Raw genomic sequence first — 18,706 nt, 5'->3', positions numbered from 1 at the left:
ACACGTCGCCGCTAAAAGTATTAGCGGCGACAAACGCCACTATTAGCGGCTATGCCTGTCGCCGATAATACTCTTATTTCTTATAGTGTCTTGTTATCATCAATATGTTCAAATATGTTCATGTTCGCTTTCAACTCCAGAACCCTGTGGAATATCATTATTGTCTCAGTTGTCTAGATTGATTTCGCCTAAACTGTTTGGAGATAATGTTTTTGTTGGATTAGGTGTCTAAGCCCATAAATATTTTTGGTTTGTGCTTGATTTGATTATGAGCATGGTCCTTTTGGGTTACCTTCACTCATGCAACTTGATAGGATGACATGTCGAGAGAAAGTAAGTAGGATTTATTATAAGAATAATAGATTCTACTCAAAATGGTTTTATTAATATATTAAAAGATTAATATATTATTTGGAAATCATATTATAAATTAGTGATTAATCAGAAATTAATTTGATATTAATTTTGGAATTAAAGGAACTGGTTAATAATTGAGGGACTGGTTTTGCAATCATTGATAGTTGCAAAATTGGGCTGATGGACTCCATAGAATGGAGTGGACAAAATCCTATAAGGAAGCCCTATAGATTTCGTCCATGGGCTCTAAGAAAGGAGTTCATAGCTGCTTGTTGCCTAAGTAAGGAATTGGGGTTTCCACCTGAAAACCCTAGCAGCCACAACTATGTAAGGAACTCTCTACTATGGATTTTCGGCTAATGCATGCTTCTTGGAGTTGTCCTAGCCGAATTTCGCCTCTCTCCTAAGTCATCTTGTTGCATTGGGTGTTTGTGACTCCATTAGAGGTGCAACACTTGGGGCCCTAACCTTTCAAAGGTCAAGGAGTTCTTGTTATTGCTACATAACAAGTAAAGTAAAGTTTCTAACCCTAATCATATGTGATTTTTTCGAAATTGTATGCTAGTCTTAGGGTTATTGATTTAAAGTTCATAGTTATATGTTCAATAGAGAAGAACTTCGATCCAAAGCAATTAGGGTTGCATGTACACCATAGGAATGTTGTTATGCTCAAATCCCATCAGTGGTATCAGAGCCTATGTCATTTTTCTATTGAATAGATGCAAAAGTGAACTACCAAAAGATCAAGAAATCGAAAATCTTGCTGTGTGACTGCTGAACTCGATGAGTCCATGTATGGACTCGACGAGTTGCATGAACTTGACAAGTTCCAAATTGGAATCGACGAGTCGTCAGATCTGATGCCGGATTTTTCGATTTTTTGGCCATATTTTGATTTGGATAATTACCATAACTCGTTTTTAATGCATAAATTCGATTTTTATGATTGGTATGAGATATCCTTATCAAAATTGATGGATTTGGTTAAATATGGATAATATAAGATTATTTCGATTCGAATATTTAACCTAGTAAGTTTGAAAAAGTTTTAAATTACACCCGTTTGGTTTTATTGTTTAAATTTGAAATTAAAAGTTTTAGTTTTTGAAAATTTAAATAGTTAAACCATAATATTTTGAAAAGTTTCAAAATTTGCCTAAATTTTTGGAATTTAAAATTTGATTAAAATGTTTTAATTTTGAAATATGAAATTCTAAGACCCTAGTGCTTTAAAATGTTCAAATTACACCCATATGGATTTTATTAAATTAATTAAGTGTTTAACTAAAAGAGAGGATTAATAAATCCATAATAATATGGTTTAAGTTTAATCAAATTAAAAGTTTAATTTTCTAATAGATTAAACCACTTAGTATTTTAAATGTATAAAATACACCCTTAAACTATATAATATTAAAGGTCTAATATATTATATATGTATAAGTAAAAAGTCAGTCTTACTGTTAGTAGGCCTTATTCACGAATGTGGTCTATAAAGGGTGTTTAAGGAAGCAGCCTGTAAAATGACCGTCATTGGGTATCCACTCTTACCCACCGCACCCTTGACTAGTGGAGGGTCATTAGCCGAACAGGTAGGATAGGATACAAACTTCCATTATAAGTATAATTAAATATGAAGTAACTAAACACTTTTATAAATTCTCAAATCTTAGCTACTTTATGAAAAATGTGAATTGATGCTAATCCATGAAATTGCACACTGCACCTTGTTGGTCGTTAGTGGAGCGTGTGTGGTTAACATGCACACTAATATGAGACTAATGAAGGATGGAAATGGGTAGCTCATAGACTATCATAGATCAATAGAGCACGTGTGGTTAACCGGCACATTGATTAGGTGATAAACATCTTCGAGAGTACCAAGCTAATTTGCGTGGTTATTCACACATTGTTTGTGATCCTCGGTATCCCAGTCACAAACTTGAAGGGCATAATTAAGATTAAACATGCCATTCAAAAGTTCAATGAATCTCAAAAGATCTAGGAATTTCAATTCATTTAAAACCTAATGTTCATTTTCGTTTTTCATGGCGGAAATTGGTAAATCGTCATTTACCTACCTTCAAATATTTTGCAATTGGATTACGACATCCCTCTTCTGAATTGTAGAATATTGTGTTTGGACCTAGCCTTAATATTTCATTTGGGTGTTATATTAAGGATTGAATTAACTAACTTGAATTTCTCCCTTTTGTAGATGTCTAATTCTAACAATTATGATCTTCCCGAATCTTTTGGAAAAAGCTTTCAACATGAAGATGATGTGTCACGATTAGATCATGGAAATGGAAATCATTCTTCAATTCCTTCACCTCATCCAATAGTTCTCCCTAACCCACATGTTTGTCGACTTGAAAAGTTCAAGGTCACTCAAGCCCTATTGGCAAGCAAACATGAAGACGGAAAATCTATATGCGCTCACATCTTGGAGATGAAGTTGTATATTGACAAGTTGGGGATGTTGGGTGTCGATGTCTCGAAGAAGCTAGCTGTTGACTTGGTTCTTCAATCGCTTCCAGAGTCATATAGTGAGTTCATTAAAGATTACTATATGACAGACCTCGACGTGAACCTTATCGATCTTACATATTTGCTAATTGTTGCTGAATCAGCAATGCTTTGGTGTTCTGGTAAATCAAATTGAATGAACGATCTACTTCCCAGACTTCCTTAGACATTGTCAATGGTGACATTAGAAGTCCATAAAAGTTTTCTCTTCCTAATGGAAATGGATCGGCCGAGATCAAAACGTTTGACCGGATGGTAAAGAGAAAAGCTAAGTCTGAGATTGTCCCATGTCCCATTCCAAAAGAGTCTGTTTGTTTCTATTGCCAAAAGAAGGGGCATTGGATGCGAAGCTGCCATATTTACCTGAAAGATCACAAGGATGAAAAAGTCAAGATGTATGACTCTGCTTCAGGTAAATCCACTATCTAATTCTATTAAGTGCCTGTTTGTAGATTCTTAATACATGATGTGATAAGATTACATTTTGATGTTTTGTAGGATCGAAGAAAAAAAAAGGAAGCTTAAAGGAAGAGGAGCTGAGTCTGATCGCGATGAGATGGATTTCGATCGCACGGTTCGATGATCGAATTTTTGAGCTGCTACTTAGGAGTCTTGATAGATTTCTTAGGAATATTTAGTAACATATGTAACATCCCAAAATTCAAGGCCAAAAAATTCATTTTTAAATAAGTTATTATAAAACCATAAGTATATAAACATCCATAATAACATCTTATGTCAAATCCAAAGTGTCAATAGTCAAAACATGTTATCAATAAATAATATTAGAGTGTAATCCCAAAGATCTCATACACGGAAAATCATAGTGTGATGCGCTACGATCACCGACTCCTTTCTTTTGAAAACGAAGTACATGAAACCAAAACTGAAAACCGTAAGCACAAAGCTTAGTGAGTTCCCTCATCATATCACATACCATACATAACACGTACTGTCTAACATATATGGGTACTAGATAACCCTTCGGCCCTATCGAACGGTAACTTGCCTAGCATATATGGGTGCTAGCCTACACCTTCGGTTTTGTCGACCGGTAACTTGCCTAGCATATATGGGTGCTGGCCTACCCCTTCGGTCCTGTCGACCAGTAACTTACCTAGCATATATGGGTGCTGGCCTACCCCGTCAGTCTTGTCGACCGGTAACTTGCCTAGCATATCTAGGTGTCGGCTTACCCCTTCGGTCCTGTCAACCGGTATCTAGGGACTATTTCACCCCCTACTACTACCACATAATATCATATCACATATATCATAATCTGCTTAGCATAGCTAGGTACTAAACCACCCCTTCGGTCCTATCGACTAGTAATCGGGGACTATCTCCCCTACTACCACTATCACATATCATCATATCATACTAGCACATAAAACATATCAAGTAGTAGCAAACCTAGACAATTATCACAAAGACAATCATCTATCAAACAAACTCCTACTAGTAGGCCAACATTGTGGTCGTAGACCCACCACTACTGGAAGGTAACTCACCTCACACTGATGAAGTCCCGTGGACAAAGTTCTAGCTGCTGGATGACAGATTCCCAAACTATCAAACATCAAATTAACACCCAATTAATAATTGGGCTCCAACACATTACCATAAGTACATGTTTGGGGTAAAGTACTTCTTTACCCCCTATTTAGCTTGATTCAAGCCCAAGGCTCAATCCAAGGCCTTAAAGTCAAGCTATGGATCAAATCCCAACATATGGCCCAATTTTCCAAGTTGGGACCAAACCTTTACATGGTCTTATTCTAAGGCCCAAACCATTTAGTCCAGTCCAAGCATTTAGTTTTTCTAATGGTTTAATATATCATAATCATGAAGGCCCAATTATGGCCCATTTATGGCCCAATTTTCCAAATTGAGCCCAAACCCTCATATACGCCTTACCCTAAAGCCCATTCATATATTCTTAGTCCATAGAGTTGTTCTTGAATAGCCCATTATTAGCCCAATCACCAAAGCCCAATAGAAAGGCCTAACTCAAAGCCCTAGTGAAATTGGGGTTTTCTCATGAAATTACGATTAGGGTTAAGTGTTCCTACTTAACCCATTAAGGACTTTATACATTAAGTCTAGTATTGCTTTAGGTTAATTGCAAATGATTATTAATTAATTATTTCATGTTTAGTAAATAATTCCAATACGGGTCTGATAAATCCCCAAATTAGGGTTTCATGACATTAGAGTTTTCCAAACCCTAATTAGGGTTTCCAACCCAAATACTAGCCCATTAGTCATGTGGTTAGGCTTTTAGGTCAATTAGGGATTCATTGGGCCCATTAGGGTTTCATTAGGCCCACTAAGGTATCAATAGTCGGACACCACCCACTACCACCTCGGGTAATGGTGGTCAACGGCGGCAGCCACCACCTCACGGTGGTGTTTATGGTTCTAGTCCAGTCGAGTCCAAGCATCCCAAAAGTAATCCAACACATGCAAAGCACATCACCACCTAACACGGCGGCCGGTGTCGGCAGCCACCACCCTACGATGGTGGTTTTGAGTATTCTTTTGACAATTCCTACCCGATTACTAGGGCTGACAATTCTCAACCCGACCCGCGACACGAAACGAAATAAATGGGTTTGGGTTGAGTTTTTCAACCCGCCAAACCGCGAACCCGCCGACCCGTTTATTAAACAGGTCATATATGGGTTTCTCAAAAGATAAACGGGTTGACCCGCCAACCCGTTTATATTTTTAATAAAAAAAATTATGTTATTTTTAAATGTATTTATGTGTCAACTATTAATATTGAATAAGTATTATATAATATATACCATTGTGTTCCCGTTTCAACAATAGCATCTGAATCAACTTTTAGTCTCGGTGGAAGAGTTTTGAATGAATATCGAAGTTTCATGAAGCCTGTCATTGTTGAAGCTGTAATTTGTAGTATGGATTGGTTATTTGGAGAAAAAGGTAGTATTTTATAATTTATTGTTTACTTATATTAACTATTATTTTGTATTGATTTTTTTTTATTTTTATCTTCCTTATCTAGTTGATACTCATGTTGATATCGATAAACTAACTCAAAACGTCATGGATATGAAGATTGCCGAAGACAAAACAGAGGTTACGAGTTCTAATAAATTTTAAGTAGACATTTGGTGAGTTATTTTTAATAACAACTATACATTTTTATAATTTTACTTGTATGTGTTTTAGCCTTGGCTATTGTTTCTACTTGAAGGTTGAAGTTATCATAAAGAAGAAAATGATGTTGGGGAATTGACTTTATTTTTTGGGAGAAAAAATGGGAATTGTGGCTATTACTTTATCACTTGAATTATCTATGTTTGTATTGATGTTTAGTTTGAACATGTTTCTATGAATGTTTTGAATTTTCATTTGGATGGTTAAGACTTAAGTTTCTAAAATTCGGATATGTTTGCATCAACCATCAAGAATTTATTCATGTTTAATTGTCAATTTTGTTTAGGGAATCTGACCCACGAATCCAAATCTGACCCACGAACCCGCCAACTTGTGAACCCGTATAAATAAATGGGTTGGCGGGTCATATAAGGGTTTATATTCCAAAACCAACAACTCGTGACCTATATATTTAAATGGGCCGTGTTTGGATTGACATATTTTGACCCGCCAACCCACCAACACGTGACACGCAAACCTGAACATGACACGATTTCCAGGCCTACCGATTACAATTTTACAATGCAAAATCTCAAATAACACACAAACACACATACACACACTAAGATAAACACACACAGACAACCACCTTGTGGTGGCCGGTGATGGTACATGGTGGCAGCCACCATGGCTGGCGGCCATGATGGTTAACTCCTTATTTTCCGGCCAAAAACACACACACTCGATCATTAGGCTTGTAGCACCAATACACGGACATTAGCACAATAAAATCACAGAAACACACACAATATGGCCGCCACGAGATGGCAGCGACATCTGGATGACTTCGATCTTCGGTGGCGGATGAATGAGGAGAAGAAGAATAGAGGAAGTCTGGTGGCACTGTTGTTGGCTAGGAATGGCAGCAACAATGGCTCATAGCAACAGTTGATGCACCGATTTGCTGCGGCGGCTTCGGTGGTGCAAGGTAGCGACGAGAAAGCTGGAAGCGGCGGCTGGAAAGTCACAAACGATGGTTGCCATAACACCACCTCTTCTCTGGTCTTCAACTGATGCAACAAAATCCTTGGGTTACCTTCGTATTCGCTATTGCCGGCACAAGGATTACCGGTGGCTGGAGGGGGAGCGGGAGGTATAAGGGTGGCGACTGGAGATGGTTTCGTTAGGGTTAGGGTTTGGACCGGGGGTGACGGGTTTATATACCCCGATCCCCATAACTTGTTTCCATAATAACCAAAATGGTCCCTCCTTCCCCCATGTATTTCAAATTTACTCCAATGTTTACCATTTAAACCCTGCCTCCTGAAATCCTTTACAAATGAAGTCTGAATTTTACCAAGCAGCCCCTCCCTCTACAAATCCTTTTCAATTTAGGTCCAGCATTTACTCTTTAGCCCCTCCTTCCATAAATTCATTCATATTAGGTCCAACTGATACCAACCCCTGTCTTCTAATAATCTTTACAAAATAAATCCTGGAACTTACACTTTTAACCCCCCAACTTCTAAAACTATGACAGATAGCTCCTTGAGATTAACACCTTGATATGTAATTATTGATTTTAGGGGTACCATTTATTTATTTAATAAACGGGGTGTTACAACATAGTTTTCATTTGTAATTGCGTTGTAAGGACAAGTTTCTCCGCATTTTATAAATAAAGAAATTTTTTTATTTTGTCTTATTTTATATCTCCTTGCAGTGGCATTTGTGAAAATTTGGTGCTCATATATTATTAGCAATATTATGAATGGATTTGATTCTTAGTTATATCATTTGTGGTAAGTGTCATAGTTTACCAAATAAGGAAGGATTCTCATCACCCAAGTTTTAATTGGACAGAAACTTGGAATCATGCGACTTACATTGTATGATGAATGAGAACCTTCATCTTTGGGAAATTTGGACTAATTCCTTATTCACATGTAGATGTGAGTCAAGTGAAGGACTAAGGGATCTAGTATGCATTGATGTGCACTGGTCAAGTCCACCACAAAGAACAATAAGACTATTCTTCATGGTTTACTAAAAGTTTGGTAAATATGGTTATGCTTACAAGATTAAGTATAATTCTGAATCATTGAAAAAGTTTCAATGTATAGCAGAACGAATAAGAGGAATCAATTAGGCAGAAAGATAAAAGTTTCTCCAATCTAAAAGGAAAGGAGAGTACTTGAGTATTATGTTTTATGGTCATCTTAGTGATTAGGAAACCATATCACAATTGATCCCCTAAGGACACCTTAGTGCATTTGTATGGCCAAGAAGAGGAATCATAATTGTTGAAATGGTTAAATCAAGAAGATGAGTGATACTTCGTTCCAAAATCAAGTGTTAGAGTCATACTTCAAGATTATGTCTTGAGTGACACATCCTAAGTAGGTTTATAACAAATCATAAAATGTGGAGTGGAAATGTTTCTTGCTCTTGTACATTTGAAATTGGTAGTTGTGATATTTTAGATAAGATAAAGACCAACTAAGACCAATTGTATGAAGTATCCTTCATGATAAGAATCCATACTAACTCTTGAATATTTGTTTGTCAAGGAATGTTTCTTGACAAAGAATCTTATATGCCAGGAGGTCAATGGGAGTCAAGAAGATCTTGAAAAAAGGATAAACCTATTGGTTATCACTAGCACACGACTTGAGGTTTGTAACCTATCGTGTTGACATATTCTTGTTTCTATGTCCATTCTAGTTAAAGTTGACTATTCATGTGAGTCCTATAAGTTCTCATTTGACTGCATAAGGAAAATCACCTTGGTCAGTGTAAGTGCATTGACAAGTATAGGTGAGCTGCTCAACAACCTGGAAGCAATGGTAGGTCCTTGTGCTACTAGAAGGCAAGAAAGTAAGATTGAACAAGTTCAATCCATATGAGTTTGAATTTGACCTTCACTTATGATAATGGTTGGAAATGACAAATTCACATGGATAGGAACACACACACACACCATAAAATCTAAGTGACAAAGGTTTATCTCCGATTCATGAAAATGATTGTGAGGAAACACTTTCACTAAGAATATTTTGAGGAGATAGCAGTTGTGGTAATTGCGTTCTCAAATTTGATTATAATTACGACATCCCTTTTCATAGTTCGGATCGTGAGAAATGGAAAATAGTCTGAACAATCAGAATGGACTGCTATAAGTTCTGAAATAGTTTAGACACACATATAAGCTTTCTAAAGGGTGTATGAGCTTAGATAAAAGCTTATCGAAGCATCTCGTGTCAGAAATCTGAACTTTGGTCAGAAAGTCAATAAGTATTGATTTCTGGAAGTCCAGCTGATTTTTAAGTACATGTCAAAGCTAGTGGGAGCATAAGTGATATTCCAGAAAGAATGCAATTATTATACTAGTGGGAGCACAATTCTTACATTAAGTCTTGCGAGTTAGCAATACTATCTATAGGATACAAAGCTTTAATTTGCAAAGTGGCAGAGTTTGAAAGGTTGTTTCGCTATAGTAAGGGAGATGAACTTATACTTTATTTTGAATCTAAAACTTTAGATTAAAGTATTAATCGAACTTAGTCATGGATATATATATATATATATATATATATATATATATATATATATATATATATATGAATGTAACGTTGAAATGTTTAAACATAGGAAATTCTATATATGGAAATATTATAACGAGAGATTGGTAAAGTATCATATCTATATTATGAATCGTATCCCATATGCTTCACGTATAGGATCGATTGCATATGTTATAATATTCGCTTGTTCTGTTTTTTCCAAATTCCTAGGCATTAAGAGGGAAAAAGCACCAGATCCCGGTATGACTAAAGGAATTAAACAACTATCAAGGACAATCCAAGGTTCGCTAAGGATTGGTCGCTTGTGGGCAGTTGGAAGTATAATAATGAATGGACCATATTGACTTTATTATGAATAGATAGGATTATATTAAGAATAAATTGTAATATGGAAAATATGAAAAGATTTCCATAATGGGAGTTGGATATTAGGAATCTATGTGTAGGTTAGAAACTTTTATGCAAAAAGGATGTTCAAAGGAATGTACTTTGAATGTGAGACTTCATATCTATGAAGTTGTCATTGTAACAATCTCCAATGGAAAGCTTTGTAATATTATTGGCAAAGTCATTGTGACTTTGGTGCTATGACATTACCAAAGGATCATTGCATAAAAGATTAGAATCTAACACATTCTAGTAGTGGCAAGAATTTGGTGTTCTTACACTTACGATAAAGATTTGGAATTTTGAAATGAGCATCATTAAAATTGTGTTCAATTGATCTATTTCACAAAGAGAGGATCGTAGGTAAACATAGTGTGCATGCTTGGAACATGGGATAAGTATTGTTTTAATTCAAGCATTAAGTTGATTAGTCGAAACATTATACAATGAATAATGTGTAATCAATATGGTGATTAAATAATAAGTGTTTTATTTATACTCCAAGGTTTTGAGATCATATTGGATTCGATTATTCTTGTGTTTCACTTTTCATGTTTTACTTCCCGAATAACTAGGTTATTCAAACATCCACAATCAGTCGTACTTTAGAAGTAAGTAATGAGGTAAGATTGTCATGAATCCGACTATAGATTGTCTAAGTGTTTAGACATAGCAAAAGTTTGTTGTAGTGTTCATGAGTGCTTTTGAAATAAGATTTGAGTATTGGATTAAACCCACACTCACGTGAATCACTTCATGGATTTTATCACGAGTGATTGTGAGACGATAATATCTTATATTCTTGAAACGGAGACATAGAGTTGTTGTTTACAAGTCGGTCTCACATTGATAATGTGTAAACGCATCAGTAACTTGATGTTATAAAACATATTGTTGTATGTGATTTGATGAGTAAATAGTACAAGCATATGAGTCAAAGTAAATCTGTTACTTTTACCCAATGTGGGATGAAAGCAATATCTATGGGCCCCTCGATAATTTAGTGATGACACCGTAAGCGCTTGGCCAAGCCTAGACTAAGTTGATGTGTTCAAATGTAGTCTGTTGTCAGTCAACATAAATCAGAAATCGGTAACAACACATGGACATAGAGAATGATTATAATCCATATCTCATGTCTATAAGATATCTTATAGAATGGAGGAATATATGATCCCTTATTTAAAGGACGCGTTACTGATAAAATCAGAGTTCGAAAACGGCTTATGAAAGCTACGATTGCTAATCAGATTCTAAAGTTGTATTTGCAATAATAATTATTAGACTTATCCAAGTGGGAGACTGTTGGACTAGGTGTCTAAGCCCATAACTATTTTTGGTATGTGCTTGATTTGATTATGAGCATAGTCCTTTTGGGTTGCCTTCACTCATGCAACTTGATAGGATGACACGTGGAGAGAAAGAGAGTAGGATTTATTATATGAATAATAAATTGATACCCAAAAATGTTTTATTAATATATTACATGATTAATATATTATTTGGAAATCATATTATTAATTAGTAACTAATCGGAAATTAATTTGATATTAATTTTGGGATTAAAGGAACTGATTAATAATTGAGAGACTGGTTTTACAACTCATTGATAGTTGCAAAATAGGGCTGATGGACTCCATAGAGTGGAGTGGATGAAATCCTATAGGGAAGACCTATAGATTTCGTCCATGGGCTCTAAGGAAGTAGTTCATGGGCTGCTTGTTGCCTAAGTAAGGCATTAGGGTTTCCACCTGAAAACCCTAGTAGCCACAGCTATATAAGGAACCCTCTACTATGGATTTTTGGCCAATGCATGCTTCTTGGAGTTGCCCTAGCCGAATTCCATCTCTCACCTAAGTCATCTTGTTGCATTGGGTGTTTGTGACTCCGTTAGATGTGTAAATCTTGGGGCACTAAGCTTTCAAAGGTCAAGGAGTTCTTGTTATTGCTACATAACGAGTAAGGTAAAGTTTCTAACTTTAATCATATGTGATTTTTTCGAAATTGTATGCTAGTCTTAGGGTTATTGCTGTGGAGTTCATAGTTGTATGTTCAATAGAGAAAAACTTAGATCCAAAGCAATTAGGGTTGCATGTACACCATAAGAATGTTGTTATGCTAAAAACCCATCAATTCTCAATGACAACATCAAAATTTGTCACATGTTGGCTAGTGAGGTGGAGCCTCGAAGTTTGTTTAGCAAAAAAAATAGAAATAAAAATGGTATTTTGCTTAAATGATATGAATGGAGTAATAGCCATTCACTACTATGTTTCAAACTTATATATATATATATATATATATATATATATATATATATATATGTATATATATAATAGCCATTCACGACTATGTTTCAAACTTATGTAATTCTCTCTCTCTCTCTATATATATATATATATATATATACACACACACACACATTGAAAGTCAACAAAATACAAAGCATAACGAGTTTAACATGTTATCATGCATGTTATATGTAACACCCATTCTAGGAATATTTCTTTTGAGATTTGATCATTTTAGACCTTCAAAATGTGAGATTTTGGTGACCACAACGTGGTGCAAGGAGCACCACGACATGCTCACAACTGATGAGAAAATGGGCATCCTTGATATGTTACGTCATGGACGGCATTGTAAACACTGGAGTGAAAAAAACTAATTTTCAGGCCTAGGGCCCTATTTAAAGGATGTGATGCCTATAAAATGTGATAATCATTGAATGCTTTTGCAACTTATGTTTTGGTAATAGAATGAGTGGTAGAAGCCCATCGAGTCCCCTTGATGCACTTCTTGAACCCGTTTTAGCCGAAATTATTGGAAAATTAGGATCATAGTCGACTAAAGGAATACCCTATGCAAGAATTTGGTAATTCTTACATACTCGAACATATAATGTATATTACATGAACTAGGACTTGATATATTTTGATTAACATTTAATATCTACTTCATTATTTGTAAATCAATGAATCTAGCCTGACAATATCAGATTGTGTATAAATCAGCATCCCTAATTGATCATTTACACCAACTTGTGGAATGGATTTGGAAATTGAAGAAGAAGCCTTTTTAAGTCGATGTTAAGAGGAAGGAAAAGCCCGCTAGAAGATACCGATTAGGAATGGTATACATCTTTTATGATCAATTTATAGGAACATACATATTTTGTTTTTTCATTTGTTATTGTCTTATATGTTGATTTTAATCTCATTTCCAGGTTGAGTACTTCTCCGACTCTAACTTTGAAAGAGGATTGCGGTTGTTACATTTCGTAAGAGATGAGGGACATCTTAAAGAAAGTTATATTCTTGGGATGATTTACATCTCAATGGGCCAATCTCTATGCTATCAAGGTATATATAATATATATGTAATTAATATTGCTAATATATTTTGATAATTTGTAGAAGGTTTTATCTATATATGACTATCTGTAACACCCCCCTCTGGCACGTATCACAATATTGTCCGCTTTGGGCCACTCGGCACGAGGACTTCCCAGGAGGTCACCCATCCCGGTACTACTCCCGCCCGAGCATGCTTAACTGCAGAGTTCTTATGGGATCTGCTGCCCTCACGGCTTTAAAACGCGTTGTGACAAGGAAGGTATCCACACCCCTTATAAGGAGATGTTTTGTTCTCCTTCCAAGCCAATGTAGGATCAGGTGCAACCCACCTTCACCCCCCATTATAGGGTTCGACGTCCCTGTCGAACACATCGACCCGTGCCCTAGCTCTGATACCATTTGTAACACCCCCCTCTGGCACGTATCACAATATTGTCCGCTTTGGGCCACTCGGCACGAGGACTTCCCAGGAGGTCACCCATCCCGGTACTACTCCCGCCCGAGCACGCTTAACTGCAGAGTTCTTATGGGATCTGCTGCCCTCACGGCTTTAAAACGCGTTGTGACAAGGAAGGTATCCACACCCCTTATAAGGAGATGTTTTGTTCTCCTTCCAAGCCGATGTAGGATCAGGTGCAACCCACCTTGTAACATCCGGATTTTACCAGGTATCTTGTAAGTTTTAATTTCGTTATATTGTGTGAGGGACTCGGCGAGTTGGGGCTCAGACTCGCCGAGTAGGGACGCGGAACTGATCGATGGTGCGCGCTTGGACTCGGCGAGTCCAGGGTATGGACTCGGCGAGTCTGCGCTGTGTAATGAAACCCTAAATCTCCGGGTTTGTGGCCTATTTAAAGGGCCTTATGGCCGTCATTTGCACTCATCCAACCCCCAGAGTGTGCCCCTAGAGTTCTTGAGCGTTTGGTGAAGGAAAGAGAGCAAATCTTGACCTTGTGGTGTTGTTTAGCAAGAAGAAGGAGGCTTTAGGCAAGAGGAGGCAAAGGAGGTTGCTATTTCGTGGATTTGGAGCTTGGATCATCACTTTAGAGGTAATATTTTCGGACCATTTTCTGTTTGGTGAAACTTGATGCAAGTTAGGGCTTAATATGATCATTTATGGGGTGATTTGGTGCCCTTTTGTTCCCTCTTTGAGTTGAGACCATGGACCTGGATCCATAGAGGTCCAGAGGGCCTCACTCATCAAGCTTTATGGGTGGAAATGGAGTCCTTGACCTTGTGTTGAAGTAATAGAGTCAAAAACATCATTTGTGATCATGTAGAGGTTATTTATGCATCAAGATTGTGACTTTACGTGCTAAATAAGCATGGAGGGACTGGATCTATGGATTAGTGGACTGGATCTGACCTTTAGAGCAAGATTGAGTCAGTGCATGGCACGGACTCGCCGAGTCCGAAGAACAGACTCGGCGAGTACCATGAATGTTGCGCGACCACTCAGCGAGTGGCCTCGCCGAGTTGGGAAGGGTGAACTCAGTGGGTCAAGGGAGAGTTAGGATGGACAGGTGGACCAAGTCAAACTGGACTCGCCGAGTTGTTCTTGAGACTCGGCGAGTTGAGTCGTGGTGGCCCCACAACTCGTGCCAGGTGGAGCTCGTCGAGTTGGGAAGGGATGCTCGACGTGTCAAGAGAGGATTCCAGGGAAATTGGCGAATGTGCTCAGACTCGCCGAGTCGCTATAGTGCACTCGCCGAGTCCGGTCAAGTTGACCGTTGACCAGCGTTGACCAGATTGTCCTGTTATGGTATGGTCAACCCTAGTTGGGAAAGTGTTAATTAGAGATATATTGTGTTATAGAGGGACTTCAGCTCGGCAGATCGAGTGTTTAGCGATTTCAGGGTTACGGTTTACCGAGACACGCGAGGTGAGTCTTCTCACTATACTTTACCTTGAGTAGGTAACCAGAGTTATGTGATAGAGTAATTGTATGCCATGTATGTTATGTGTTGTACTGCATTACTTTATATGTTTGATGCTGTGCATGTTTACAGAGTTAGAACCGGAAGGTTCACAGAGTTAGAACCTGAGGGTTCGCAGAGTTTGGGTGCACGGACCCACAGAGTTATAGCCTCGAGTGGCTAATATGTGTTATATGTAGTATTTTGGGAAACTCACTAAGCTTTGTGCTTACAGTGTTGATGTTATTTGTTTCAGGTACTAGTGACGACCGTGGGAAGGCGCCGGCTTGATCCGTACACACACGTTTGGAGTTTGACATGTTGATCTTGGGATTTTGTACTGTTTTGTTGAACAAGTAAAATGGTTGTTTTTATGAATATTAATGGAATTATGTTTTATATAAAAATCGAAAATTTTGTTTGAAAAATCAGTGTTACACTATCAGTTTAGTATTCATGTCAAAATCGTGAATTAGGTATATTTTGTTATTTTGTATATTGAAGGACAATTTAAACTTTCAAATTGGGTGATTGTTAATTCTAATGTGTAATTGTAGGTTTGGAGATACTTGAAAATGATTTTGGTGCAATGACACTGCATGATGGAAAATTTATTGATTGTTCAATAAATGTAAAGCAAATTATGACGAATATATCACTCGCTCATAAGCTAACAAAAAATGATATCATATTGCAATGTGAAGAGGATGATCATTCAACCAAACGAGCCTTTGATGAATTTTCCAAGTTTGATTTCGAATTGGATTATTGCCCTGTTTGTCGTTGGTATAGAGAGTACAGTGCATTATGTCATCTTCATAGGTATCGACATATCGTTAGGTGGTAATTGGTGTAAACACAATCTTTTGGGTATTTTTTTGGATGTTTGGTTAGTAGACAACATTTAATAACATGTATAAAGTAATGCGTCAATGACGGTAATTTTCTTATTATAGTAAAAATGTTTGTTTTTAATTAAGTTTTATGGGTTAGGGTTTATGAAATTAAGTCGTATGGGTTAGATGGTCATAATTGGACACATTATTTGATTGAGACTAAATGATACATATGGACACACAAACTTTAAATAAAAGTGTCACCACAAAATGCTTACAGCCACATGGTTTGTCACGTTTATTTTATGTCGCTAAATGGTACATATGTCCATACAAACAATTCATGTGACCATAGGTCTTACCTTTAGCCACATTAGAATCCATTATACATTCTTTCTGATAAAATGAACATGAATATGTGGCAAATGGTCATATTTGGCCACCTTTTCCAAATGAGGCTAAATGATACATTTGGACGCACGAACAATTAAAACAACACCACCATGAAATGCTTACATCGACATGGTTTGTCACATTTATTGTGTGTCGCTAAATGAAACATATTGTCATACAAACAATTCATGTGGCTATAGGTGTTATTGTTTGCCACGTTAGATTTTAATATGTGTGGCTAAATGATACATATGGTCATACAAACAATTCATGTGACCATAGGTATTACCTTTTCGCCACATGAGATTTCTATATCTAACAATAACAAATGGGGTTAAAATAATTTAGGATTATACCAATGATAATTTGCCACACTTTATAACGAAATAATTACATTTTTTTTTGAAATGTGGCAAAACAATTTTTAAAAAGTGTAGCCATAGGTCATTTTTGTTGTAGTTACAACCTCATATCTTTGCCTTTTGAAAATTTACAATGTTTTCAACCCAAGATAATTATCTTTTGGAAATTTAATATGTTTTTGATCACCAATTAGTGGATTGTCTAATATTACTTATTTGGATATTGTCATTCAATACTTTTACTGAATACACTCATTTTTCAAATCCACTTTTACTCCCACAATTTTCTCTTTGAAAAATACGATTTAAATGATGGAGCTAAGAAATTATTTTTAATCATATCATACGAAATATTAAAATGTACCTATAGCACCCCATTTTCGTCTTACAGTATAAACGACCAGTTACATGAATAGACATTTTTTTATAGAGGACTATTTAGGATAAATAATCTTGATATAAGTCGTACTAATCATAAAAGTGAGAGGGTACATATAATGAACGATTAAATCTGACTCCATATGATGAAATTATGATCCTTAGGAGTTTCAACGCAGCAGCGTGCAATACAAAAACCGAATTTAAAATCAGTCGATTGTTAGGTAAAACAATCTAAATGAGAGTTGAGGATCTCGTGAATAGAAGTCTAAGGATTAAACTTTGCCTCATTAAGGCCCAATCCTTACACAATCTACTTCTGACCCACGACCTAAAAATGGCAGGAAATAGAATGTTGTAACCCCCCCCCCCCCCCCCCCGGTCACTAAAATTAAATTTCATCATTGAAATCAGCTCTCACTTCCACTTCATGATATAACTCGTCACATCAACGAAACTAACCAAAAACCGGCAGATTTGATCGGCTTTAAACCTTCTCATCCAGTCGTTGTCATGCTAATACCGTATGTAAGTGCACCATCGTGACGAGAACCAACTAGTCACATACCAAACTAAGCTACACTCCTACTCAGCTCCGACAACCCTTCTTAGCTATCTATTGACAATAATCTAGCTTACCCATGATTCACTAATCAAAAACTGCACAATCCTAGATACCCAAACCAATTTGCACTCTATTACTTGACCCCAACCATTGATAACTAGATACCTAGGAGGCTCTAAATCCACACAACATTCACAAACTCTATCATGCATTCAACCGAGAGCAAAGATAATTAATCCGTTCATAATGCAAAATCAATGAGAACAAAGCTAAATAAGACAATTACATTCAACTGATCACCCAAGATTACAAGTGAATTTTGAAACATAAATGTAACATACACTTTACTAACCTTGTTCAATTATCACGTTTCATATGCTTGTTAGTTTAAAAATGAATATTATTAGATATTATATGGTTTTAAATGTTTAAAGTAGGTAGTTATAATGGAATAGAATTATATGTGTCAAAAACACCATTTTTCGATATGGTTTTGAGAGTTGAGTTCTAACGAAATAGTTTTGTAAGTTTTGAAGTTAAACTAAGTTTAGAATCATTTGGAAGGTATTGGAAGTGATGGGCAAGTCTTATGTGATTCCAATAAAAAAGTTAACTAGTCGAAATTAATGAAAGTATAACGTCTAAGTTGGAAATATGTAAAATGCTTTTAATGGAAGATCTTTTTTGGTCTATTTTTATTGGAAGTTGTAAATTATCTCGTTAGAAACGTATTGGCAAAAACCTCATTGAAAACAGAGTTCCGAGTGAAAAGTTATGCAAGCTTTAGTGTTTAGGGTAAAACGGGTACCCAAACCGGGTCAAACCCGACCCAACTTGGGTTTTTACCTAGTAAAACACAAATTTGGCTTATTTTTCTGCCATTTTCAGTTCCTCACCATCACTATGGGAGATTT

The 18,706-nt window shown here is 36.5% G+C and overlaps 1 pseudogene; it reads right to left on the bottom strand.

Annotated features, from left to right (window-relative positions):
- Window positions 1-13,472: 13,472 nt before the first annotated feature.
- LOC145018947 (5S ribosomal RNA) lies at window positions 13,473-13,590 on the bottom strand (annotated as a pseudogene).
- Window positions 13,591-18,706: the final 5,116 nt, after the last annotated feature.

The sequence above is a fragment of the Lactuca saligna genome, chromosome 9 (assembly GCF_052625555.1).
Source record: "Lactuca saligna cultivar CGN05327 chromosome 9, ASM5262555v1, whole genome shotgun sequence".
Lineage (NCBI taxonomy): Eukaryota > Viridiplantae > Streptophyta > Magnoliopsida > Asterales > Asteraceae > Lactuca > Lactuca saligna.
The sequence above is the reverse complement of the archived record's forward strand: the minus strand, read 5'-3'. Positions and strand labels throughout refer to the sequence as shown.